Source organism: Pelmatolapia mariae, linkage group LG3_W (genome assembly GCF_036321145.2).
Source record: "Pelmatolapia mariae isolate MD_Pm_ZW linkage group LG3_W, Pm_UMD_F_2, whole genome shotgun sequence".
Taxonomy (NCBI): Eukaryota; Metazoa; Chordata; class Actinopteri; order Cichliformes; family Cichlidae; genus Pelmatolapia; species Pelmatolapia mariae.
Genome location: NC_086229.1, coordinates 81338456 through 81350456, shown reverse-complemented (window position 1 = coordinate 81350456; position 12001 = coordinate 81338456). Strand labels below are relative to the sequence as shown.

The 12001-nt window shown below is 40.1% G+C and overlaps 1 protein-coding gene across 2 annotated transcripts in view; it reads left to right on the top strand.

The window, feature by feature from the left end:
• Nucleotides 1-5821: 5821 nt before the first annotated feature.
• Nucleotides 5822-12001, top strand: part of elavl2 (ELAV like neuron-specific RNA binding protein 2) — a 31979-nt gene continuing 25799 nt past the window's right edge. The window contains exon 1 of one of the 2 annotated variants that reach the window (XM_063470020.1): nucleotides 5822-6331. The gene's annotated coding sequence lies outside the window, so the exon portion shown is untranslated. The remainder of the gene's footprint in view (nucleotides 6332-12001) is intronic. The other variant, XM_063470019.1, reaches the window with a different exon arrangement.

Below are 12001 nucleotides of genomic sequence, written 5' to 3'. Positions count from 1 at the left end.
CATCACAGAGCATCTTGGGGTTGTAAATGCTAGAAGCAGTGTTGTAGAAAAAAGTGCTTGTGTGAATGTGGCATGAGTGAGTGCTGAGGTAGAGTAGAAAAGTGCTAGTATTCCTGATATGATATCAGAGCTCTCGTCTGTTACCTGTGTATATTTTTCATTCTTCTTTTATCTGCAGGTTTGGTTTCACACCACATTTCTTCATTCACAGATTGTATTGCTGTATTATTCTGTGGTTGTGCGTGCGTCTGAGCACTGATGTCCTCTTGTTAGTGATACTATTTTTGGAGATGCATTACTCCATTTATCTAGAATCTACTTTAAAGCTTTTCATAAAAAAAACTTGTATTATGTATCTGAAAACCCGTCTTTTTAACTTGACCTTTGTGAATTCTCTCTAAAAGCTGGAAATCACATATAGGGAATCTTTGTTGTTTGTAATACCGAGCATGGTGCAGAATTTAAAGCTTCTTTATGCACTGAAGAACTCCTCTAACATATTCAAAGAAATAATTAAGCTGTGGTTTCGCTCCCAAAGGAACCCTCGGCAATAATATTCCTGACATTCCAGTTCATTTAGCGCTCGGCGTCTGCACTTCTTTCTGATCATAGCAATCTTTGAGCTCAAAGAAGAAAAGTTGCATTCAAAGAAATCTTTTATGGCAGTTTTGCTTATTACCCTCTTTTACAGCCTTTCAGGAAGCTCATCTCGACACCTTTTTGTCCACTCCCAGCAGGGAGCATTAATAATCACCTCCATGCAACACTGGGACCATTGTCACAGAAGCAGCTCCAGCAAAGGGACCGTTAATGTCTCAAAGGAACCACTATTGACATCTTAGTGCTTTTGGAAGGATCTATTGGAGAGACAAAAATGCCTGTCTGTGAAAAAATGCTCATCCTTGCAGGTTGCCAGTAAGTGTGCTGGGATGTCAAGATCCCTCACCTTTGGCTTTTAGCAGGAGGTGGATCAGTGGATTAGTCATTAACATTATCAATGAACAGAGTGGATTCAAATGGGAAGGAGGCTGAAGTGGGAATATTTGAGCTGAGTAAGTTTCAAATATTATAAATAACAATCGTGCACTTTTTATCTCCTTAATCTTTGAATGGGGGTTTGGTATTATTAAGTATCTAACAGAGGGGGGTAGATTACATGAAACTGGGGGAAAATACTACATTTCACAAGCGCTGTACTACAGTTTAATAAGGAAAGATCTGGAGCTCAAGAAATCACAGTCTGGAAAGGAGAGAGACGTAAGAGCACTGAAATTTAACATAGGCAGAGTGGAGGCTGATTGGCTCAAAGAAGGTGGGCAAGAAGGTGAGTGGACTAGAGCAATGATGTCACCACTGAGTTTGACAGCGTGGCAAAGAGGAAGTGATGTAAAGAACTTAAGCATAAGATTCATGTAAAAAAAAAACCACAGAAGTCCAGAACCGGTAAAATTTTAAATCTAGACTATTTGCTACTTTTGTACGGACAAAAATGTAGCCATATAAACCAATGACTGCATTTATAGCCCACATTCATTTATTATACCTATGACAGTATAGGCCTGAAATACACATGCACCACAGGTCACACTGTGAGATGTACAATACAGACAATCAATAAGAACTCAAAATTCAAACTGATCTCTCTTCACAAACTCATTTGAAGTTTAAAACAACCCCTGTTTGGGTGCTGCAAGTGTAGCAGATGCAGCACACTGGGCTGAATGCACTCCTTAATAAATGAATTTCAATGACTAGCTACAGACCACAGTGATGCTTTGCAACAGAAAGGGGCGCCCCCTACTGTAAGGAGTCAGCGCCTTAATTAGCGACCCAGAAGTTTCCTTCTTTACTGTCCAGTTGATGTGGGACCTTGCTCCACATTTCAGAGATGGATTAGGTTAATGGACCCCGCATTGACCCGCCTTCCCTCTGAGGAGTGCAGATATTACACAGATGCTCCTTTTTTGGGGCCCTGAAAAATAGATGGCTCCGTTTGCACTTTCTCTCAATTAAAGCTATATTGTTTTACAATAAAGAGTCCCCCGTGAAACCATATTTGCTAGTTTTCAGCCAAAGGTCATTAAATACTATAATACCTGGCGTAATCATGGCTGCATGAATATTGGGTTCATAATCTCTTGATATTGATTATCCTTTACTGTAACACTTGTGTCAGGCAGATGACTTTGCATGCAGATTATTCTTGCTTGGATATTTTTATATCTTTATATTACTTTAAGTTGTTAAGGTTAAGAATTAACATCATGATAAAAAAGAGCATTTGGAGGTTTTGATTTATTTTTTTTCATCAGTGTCCCTTTAAGGCCACGCCCTCTGCACAGTCAGCAAATTGTTTGCCACAGCCACAGGTTTCTTTGTGATATCAGAACAGGAAGCCCAATTTAGACAAGTAATGGCAGACAGCACGAAACTCTTAAAACAGTCTGTAAAAAAAATAATGCAAACCAGGGGTAAGAGGTGTGGATGAGTAGTAGTAATCTGAATGTGCCACAGGAAAAGGAAGAAGAAGAAGAAGAAATTGTTAGCCTGTCAAAATACTTTGCTTTCTTGTGTGCTAAGTTCAAATGATTCATTGGTGCTTTTACCTTACAGCTACAGGTATTTAATTTTTAGCATCTTAACTTTCATGCAGTCCTTAGAAAAGGAAAATGTGTGAAAGAATACATTGTGCTGGGTTTGTCTTCCTACTCTCTGGGTAAGGTGTAGCTGACCAGAAGCAGGAGGACAGTGCCGGACCAAAGCTACAGGAGTCTGGTAAGATTTGCTAATGATTGTTGCCTCGGCTGCCACATGGGAAGGAGGTAATGTTTAAAGTTCAGCAAGTATTTATTTGTTCAGCCCCTCAGCCAAAAACAGCAACTGGTGGACTGCAACAATGGATATTTAACTTGATGGATTTGAGAGTAAGCTTGGCTGTACCTGAAGTGAAAGAGCTGATTTATTTAGTTTGTTCAAACGACAGGGGGGGTCTAAGCACCCCCTCTTATTAGGTGGTTATTTGCTGCCTTCATGTTCTTACTGTCCAATTCTGTTACTAGCACTAAGATGCTGACAGCATTATGCCTCTAGCCTGATTTATCCTGATATATTGACCCTTCCTTGTGTCTGATCTTTAAAATATAATCTACCTAGTGGCGAAAGTCTTCCTGACATTCTTTTGGGACACACCTTTACAAATCACCATTAAAAACAGGGCCAACAGGTCCATGTTCTTTCATTTTACGAATTCTTATGTGCTATCTAAATGCTAATGAGCTAATTGATATTTGAAGGCATGAATAACGTCCCCCTCCCCAAAAAAGCCAGAAACCAGAGTGTGCTGTCATCAAGATGTAAAGCCTGGAAACATTGTTGAGAGGATGGATTTGGAAGGGGTCTTTTTTTTTTAAAAAAAGAAAAAAAAAAGAAGAAGCTTAAAATGTTGGAAGGGGGGGGGGGGGACATCAAAACAAGTCTTTTAAATGTTGTTTCCAGGATTTACACACTGATGACATTGAAGTTATGGTAATTTTAAGTAGCCTCAGCCAGAAAACTGGAGCTACATCAAACTAAGCGATTTCCAGTGCTGCACGCCAACGTTACATCCCAGGAAATGTTGTTTTCCAAAACAAAAAAAATGTATGTTCAGTAGCCCAGTGCTTGTTTAAGCATCATTAAAGGTGCTTTGTTGTTGTAGGTCCACATAAAGGAAAACTGACATTGTTCTGTGCTTGCAGGAAATGAAGCATGGCGTGCACCGGCGGACGTCATTCACATCCTGACTGCTTACAGCTGTTTCTAATATGGAGTAATCTGCTCTCTAAAATATTTATTTGTTTCCTTTCTTTCAGTTCAGAGCCGTCGCTGAAGCTGTCAGACCACCGGCGGATATCTCCCAATCTATTTTCCAGCTGCGAGGATCTCCTCCCGGAGCTCTACGCCAAAAGGCAAATTCATTTGCTCTTCTCACTGACACTCTGAGATTTTGTATCATCGGCATCACTCGGGTCATTCATCCATTTTTTTTTCTTTACAGTCCAGCCATGTTTTGTTTTTTGGGCTACACATGTTTCCCAATTTGTGAATTCACCCTGAGAACAGATCATGCATTCGGCACATAGAAGCAGCGACATGCTGAAATTTGAGCGACACGACTTCAATTTTTAATTCATGAAATCCTTTTTATGTGGTTGATTCCCTGGTATGATGCCAAAAATGAAGATGCTGGAAAATGTTCATTAGGCCTCATGACTTTTTTTTTTTTTTTTAAAAATGTAAAAGCGCTTGTGTGGATGCAGGCTTGCTTGTTTATTTTTTTATTTTTATAGATTTGAAGACATTAGAAGTGAATCCAGTTTGTTACTGTGGGTCCTCAGTCACAACTGGGGTTGGGGTGGTTGAAGCAAAGTTCTCATATTATTTCCTGTGTCTAATTTATCATACCTTTTAACACACCAGTGTGAATCACATCAACAAATACAAATTCGGAGAGATGCTGTATTCTGAAGGCTGCCTTTTTTTTCATAGGAGTTTGTGCATCCCTCTTTATTTGTTTTTGGAGTGAGGACAGTGATGTAGGTGCCATCAATTATGATTAAATGTCTGTTGTCACAGCTGATGACACACACATGACTAACATCAGTGTGTTTGAGTTTTTTTTACATCCTATTAAGAGACTACACTAAAGTCCAATTATTATCTGGCATCTAATGGACATACACATAAAGCAAAATGCCCTAGTATGCATGTACATCTGTGTGTCAGGTCCTCTTGTGTTTTGCTGGGAGTTACATTATATACTGTGCCTGTTTGAAACTGTCCGACCGCCTAATAGCACCGATCTCCCCTCTGATTGCATTTACGTTAGCCTAACTGTTGCTCCACCCTCTGAAAGTCGACAAAGAAGGTATGAGATAACTCCTGCTGTAGAGTGTGCTTCACTAGTGCGCATCCAGTAAGGTAAAAACTACGGTATTATCAGTATGCCTTTAAAAAAAAATAAAATATGAAAAAGTGCCAGGGGAGCCCCAATTAACGCCCACCTCTGTTTCTAACCTGTAGGTCGAGGGTTGAGGGCTGACCGTTGACTGGAGGGCTCCGAGTCAGACGGCATGTAGGCTGCCTTTACAGTCACTGTGTTAGAGCAGTGCGCTGTCCGCGGTGCTGAAACCTGCTGATGAACGCGGGGATTCGCTTTCAGCACCAGTGCAAACGGGGATTTTCTTTAAATATATAATTTTTTTTCAAGATATCCTGACTAATGATGATGATGTGAGAATGGGGAAATGGCGCAGACAGTGATGTAGCGGGGTGAAAACGAGTGCGGCTGGCCTGCTAGAGAGTGGAGGGGAAAGGCGTTTCGGAGTAGTTTTATTGTGTCTGCGAGGGCTGGAGTGGAATAAAGAAAAGAGAGAGAAAAAAACCGAGCCGTTTGCAACACGTGAAAGCAGCACACGTCTCTTACATGACTTCAATAAGGTCGCTGATTCTTAGATGATGGTGACAGTGTGGTGATCTGCTGTTAAACAAATTTGTCAGGTTTCTTTCTTTGCTTTTTGTTCTTCCTTTTTTTTTTTCTTTTTGTTAAGGGGGGGCAAAAGAGCGGACTATGCTACTCTCGAGTCGTGGTGTTATTCCCGCCCGCTCCACAGCCCCATACCACGGCAAAAAGGCGATGTTTGACTTCAAATGCCATATTTAGGAAAAATGCTCGGTCGCTTTGAGTGACTGGGGCGAGGACGAATGGCGTCTTGTGATCTGGGAAGAGACGCTCGAGCTCAGTGAGGAACGCCTCGGAGCCAATAGCATTGGAGGGCTTGTGCACGCATAAGCGGTGGATGGCGCTTCTCCGGGTATACTTCCGCGTCCAATGCATGTTCATGTGTAGGTTGAATGGATGAAACGGGGAGTGCGGAGAGGTATAGGCATGCTGTGATACGGCCCTATATATTTGCCGGCAGGACTATCTTCCTTTTAAAGAGAACCTCCTCCGTGCATTGGCTTCCACTCAGTGATGTCGCGTATTTGTGTGGCGCACCTGTAAAGAGCGAGACAGGCAGAAGCCGGCTTTTTTAATTATTTGATTCCTTTTCTTTCTTCTGTTATCTTTTTTTCCCTTTTGTTTCATGCATTTGCTGAAAGGAACTCATTTCTGTGTTTTGATTTAATAAATATTTCATTTCCCTCATTTTATCTTGTTTGTGTTGGCTTTTTATGTTCCCAAGTTTGAACTAAAGAGAGCGGAATTCGTCATTTTACACGCTATTGGCCAGGTGTTTTCATTCAGAGATTGTTTGCCTAAGGACGTCCCTAACTTTCATTTGTAGAAACGGTAAGATATTTTTTACACATTTGCTCATTCACCTGAAACATGTGAAATCGATTTATTCTTCTTTTTATTATTATTACTAAGCCTGTTTCTGTTCGGTGAGGACAGTGTGTAGAGCAGATCATGCATTCACTGTAGTCTCAGGCTGTCTTATTGCATGCAGACGCGATGGGGAAAGTCGCCGTGATGCATTCATGTTTCCCCACTCACGGCTGATTTTCAACTCTTGAATCGCGGTGGCTTGGCATATAGGAGAGACTTACAACAGGCTTTCTCCGCACATGTGCTCAATTTTTTTTCTCCTTCCCCCTCCCACCCCTCGACATGCACGGACGCACTATTGCTCTAGTGTGCAGAAATGCAGGCCTTGTAGAGGGCTGAAACGTGGGATCCGCATAGTAGTCGTTTCACTGATTCCAAAGGGAGAAATGTGGGGTGTATTAGACTGATGTTACATATAGAAATTAATATTACTGGTTACATGATGGAACCAGTAAACAAACTAACAAAATTTAAGCTGTTTGATCTTAGATTTGAGCTCTTTCATTAATATAAAAACTTGCGATTTTATTTAAGCTCTAAATTATAAAAGAGAAAAAAGCGGGTCCAAATACAAATGAGATTTAAAATTAGTGAGTGGAGACTTTATTTTTTTTTCTGTCTTTCTAATTTGGTCTGTAAGGTTTAAGATGCAGCGTAACTGCAAAAAGACTAATGCTATATAGGTTAAGAGCAGCCGGGTGTTGTGCTACTTAGAGTTGCCGGATGAAGTTCTGCTATCACATGCATATTCCTATGCTATTTTTGAATTTCCATGCAGCTCTTATTTGTGAAGAATACAGGAGCTTAGCTACTCGCCCCCCTTTTCAGAAAAAACAAAAAAACAAACCGATCCTAACCTTTGTCAGCATTCCTGTCTTTTGCCCTTTTTTGTCTTTAAATATAGGCCACCTACATATTAAATCCATGCCCATATGTTTGCTCTGCATAGATAACAATGGAGATGCCGAAAACTTAAAAAATATATAAAATGTTTACGTTCACGTCATCGCTGGAAAAGGCTATCTATTATTAGCTGATTACCCTACAAAGAACCCTAGTGACACAATGTTGTTTTTTGTTTATTTGGTTTTATTTTATTTTATTTTGGAGCTGTAGCTATTTCGTAGTTGTAATTTTCCTCTGTGCTGAGCGCTGTTTAAAGCAGCAGCCTACACCTGCAGCAAATCAATTAAGTTAATCGTCTGTTTCCGGTATAGAGAGGGTGGGTCTGCGCTGATTGGCCAAAAGTCTGATTAGTTTATTTAGGGTGGCTGGGTTCCCGCCACTACCCCTTATTCTGCTGCACATAGACTGTGACCAAAGGTTTGATGTCTGCAGGTTGTACCTCAATAAATTCCCGCGACGCCGATTCAACACTTCAAGGTAAGACACGTTAAAGTGTTAGCGTGATTAAAAACAAATAAATATTAAATGTAAAAAGAGGTCAAAATTGTTAGCTAGGCCAGACATGCTAGCTGAGCGCCATTAGAAGTAGTTTTGACTTGAGAAAACTTTGCCTCTTGTAATCTAACCTTAAAGCTTCTTAAGTTAGTGGTGTAACCTAATTCGTTTGGTCTACAAAATAAAATTGTGTGTCCAAAAAAAAAAAAAAAACCGTTCTAAAGCCCCTCCATCACTGGCAGAGGTTGTGTTAGCTAAACCCGCTCGGCTAAACCACAGCGTTGTAGTTAACTTGAGGAAAAATTAGCAGAAAATGGAAGTTCCACCAGGATTAAACGCTCCACCTCTAACCGCTTTCTTTCGTAGTATAATCTGTAAGTAGTCACGGTCTTTAACTGGATGAGCTGGGTTTCAGCACCGGCACAGGTGTCCCAAATTAACCTAACATCACTGGGTTGCGTTCACTTGTTCCCGGTGAGATGGCTTCACTTCACTGTAGAAATGCTTTACTAACAGGAATTTAAGTTCAGTTGGTTTTAACAGTGGCCTTTACGTATAAACACACAAAGCCTAAAAATGTAACCCCCGTCAGCCATCGTTTTTGGGGATTTTTTTTTCTTTTTTCCGTATTTAAGTGACTTGTATACTTTTACTATACTGAGTTGTAGCCTTTGTTGCCAGTTCTGACCAATACTTAGAGATTTCAGCAACATTGCCCAATTGAGAAAATAGAAGTATAGAATATAAGTATATTTTTTGCACAGGCACATTGCTAGCTGTAAGGAGTCCTATGTATTTTCAGAGTGATTAAATTATTGCCTGATCTCATTGCCAGTAAACCTTGGATTATTATTTGGGTGATACTGTTACGCCGGTCAAAGTAAAGAGCCTGGTAGTTTTGTCTTTGTAAGCTTGAACTGTTAAGACTTGGAATTGCGGCATTAAACAAATGCGTTTTCACTCTACTTTGTGTGGCCTTGAATATTGATTGAGTGAATCTGTCGAAGCCACAGGCATCAGTTCGTGGTGAGTAACCTTCAGCTGTGAGGTCACGAAAAGATTACATATCATGGAGTCAGCAGCTAAGAGCCTGACCGGGTAATTTACTAGAAATGCAGGACATCTGTGGTTATGGGGAATAGTCAAAAGGAAAGTGACATCTCTAAGCTTTCAGGTTTTTTGTTTTATATATATATATATATATATATATATATATATACATACATACATGTATGTATATGTTTGTTTTTTTTAATAAAAAGGAGGTCCTTAGTGATATTTAAACCTTATATGCGATTAACAGATGAAAAATCACAGTATTTGTCTGTGCTGCTTTTTGTCTGGGCATCCGATTAAATGCAGTACTACAAAATAATGAAACGCTGTGGGGGGGGATTCATAATTTCTCTAACAGAAATGCTTTTCCCCAATCATGCTGCGTTTTATTTTGTTCTTAGTTGTACTGGCTGTAAGAAAACTGTTCGCTGCAAAGTGATTGCACTTAATTTTTCTGATATCAGTAGTGTTGAACACCGCTCAGGGGATATTAATTCAGATGAAGTGTCACGGCAGATCTAATCATAGGTATGTAAAAGATAGCTGCTGCTTTTAGGCATTTTTTCCCTTCCTCTCTGTTCGTGCAACGTCCACAGCTTCAGCAGCCACCGTTTTCCTGAGGACAAGAGATAAGAGCGGTTGTCTTTATGTATTATTGAGCCCCCACGTCTGCCTTTCTAAATAAAGGCTGCTGACAGAGTGACTAAAATGCAGGACAGTGAGTGAACTTCCAAAGGCCACATATCACTGTGCTCTGCACGGCGATGTGTGCTGCTGTCAGAACTGGGTTAGTATACAGCGTGTAGCTTTGAGGAGAAAAGCAATTTTGCCCCCTTTGTCCTCCTTAAATGTCCGTCCCATCCCCCTTCCCTGTCTTCGTTGCCTAACGCCCCCCACTACAAACCCCCTTGCTGCTGAGACAGGCTAAGGCTCTGTGGCTTTTGCACTTACTATGTGTTGGCCACAGGGTGGCCCTCCCCAGTATGTGCAGGTCATTACTGGAGATCAGCAATACATTGTCCTTGAACCCTGTTACTGCTTTGTCAGGCCTGGATACAGTAGGTGGGGTTTTTGTGTGCGTTGAGTGCTTTTATGTAATTTAACTGTATTGTCTGCAGGCCTGTTTCTGCTGGTGGAAATATGCCTAGTTTTGTGTTAGACGTGTGATTTGGATATTGGTGAACTGGATTCATGAAGGATTTTTTTTGTTTTATTAAAGTAGTAAGTGTTTTTTATTCTTAGTGGTTTTAAGTACCGACTTTTGGATTTCAGCAGTCTCACTAGTATGTGTGTGGTTTTTCTTTAATTCACAAGTATCATGGTGGATTATTCTTGGAGCACAGGAACAGCTTTTTTAATAATGACTTGCACACTTTAAAATATATTGGCAGATAGAGTCCTATTATAATACTGTATATTTTGTTACAGGAGGTTAGACTAATTCCACTCGTTCAACAATTATAAAATTGTCAAACTAAATTAAAAAGAGTCAAATGGTAATCGTGACTCGTGTACCTTCTTGTATAAATGTTTTGTAGATGGCTGCGCGTCAGCTGTCATTTGCTTTTTTCTAACTTCATACCTAAAGATAGTAATAACAGATTGGCAAATATGAAGAATCATAAGCATCGACATATTGATGTTTGTACTCTAGCTCTCCAGCAGCACAGAGCATGAAGTATAAAAATGCCTCTGGTTAGGATTTCTGAATAAGTCAATACTGATGAACATGTGTTGCAGTCTCTTGAGCAATATGAACCCAACTGAATTTTATTTTAGCCAAATTCTGCAGGTTTTTTTCAAATAACATTTTCTTCTGAGATTGCAGGATTATTGACTTTTCCAAAAGTGTTGGTGAGAAATTGTGCACGTGTAATCTTGGAGGCAGACTGCCAATTATAACTCACAGTTGCATCACATTTCAGTATTACTGTGACATGCTCTGGCTGGCATGGGGGAAATGCTGCATAAATACCCTTTTCTCAACCTTAGGACAATCATAACAGAAGTAATAAAAGTTCACCTATAAAGATGCTTCCCCTCCTTATCCTTAAGTTGAACTGCATTGAAAGCTGGTTTGCCAGTAAGAACAGACACACAGCAAAGACACAATGCAGCACTGCAGTTTTTTGAGATGTGGACTACGGAGCAGGACAAGAGGCAGGAGTGATCATGTTGGGCTGTGAGGTGACAGTGTTAATTTATCAGCAAAACTGATTGGATTTCAAGGAAATAAGTAGACCAGGGGCAATATGTCCAAGTAGTAAAATGCATGTATGTGCTTAATTTGGTGTTATGTTTTTGGCGATATTCTTTTTCTCAAGGACCATACAGTCTCTGAGTAACAAACCACATGAATAATGCTGCGCATGTGCAAACAGGTGCTTCACCTAACCCAAAACACACAGAGGTGTGTCTCTGGAGGGAGAGCTGGGACTTAGAAGTCACTGCCTGTTTTATTTATTTTGTTTTTTAAATATAGATGTATGCTGTTGATTATAGGGGAGAAAGTTGCTAGGTTGGCATTGGTGAGGTGAACTGAGACGTGAGGATTACTGCTGCGAGTGAGAGGGATGTCAAACACCCAAGCTGAGATGCAGCATACAGTATTTCCACATAAGAAAACAAATCACTTGATTTTTTTTTTTTACAGTTCATCTAATACCTAACCAATAAATAAAAATAGTTGAATAAAACATCTAAATTTTCTCATCCAGGAACAAGTAGACTGTAACCTTTTCCTTTTCTCCAGCATTTTCTTTTATAGTCTTATCCTTTGTACTCCTGGTGTGTGGGTAGACTAGTCTCATCTATGTTTTCAGCTGGGATATTTTGAACCGTTACTTGTGGGCTTTTAGTTTTCAAGGACAGGTTGTGCATGTCAGTGTGTGCACTCTGGAGTTCTTTACTCTGCAGCTTGTCACGCATACTTGGTCAATTTAATCCTCTGTGGAGTTGGTAGCAGAGATTCGTGCCTCCTCATTTTAAGTGCTCAGTGTCACATCAGTACATGCCGATCTCAATGTTGGCTTCATGTTCAAGTTGAAGAAATTCTATGGTCAGTCAGATCTGTACTAAACTGCCTCTTGTCAAAATCAGGAGGGTTTATTCAGCTCATTTTTCCCCGATGAATGTTTTCTCATAGCAGTCTTATTGAATTTGATGTAGTATTTA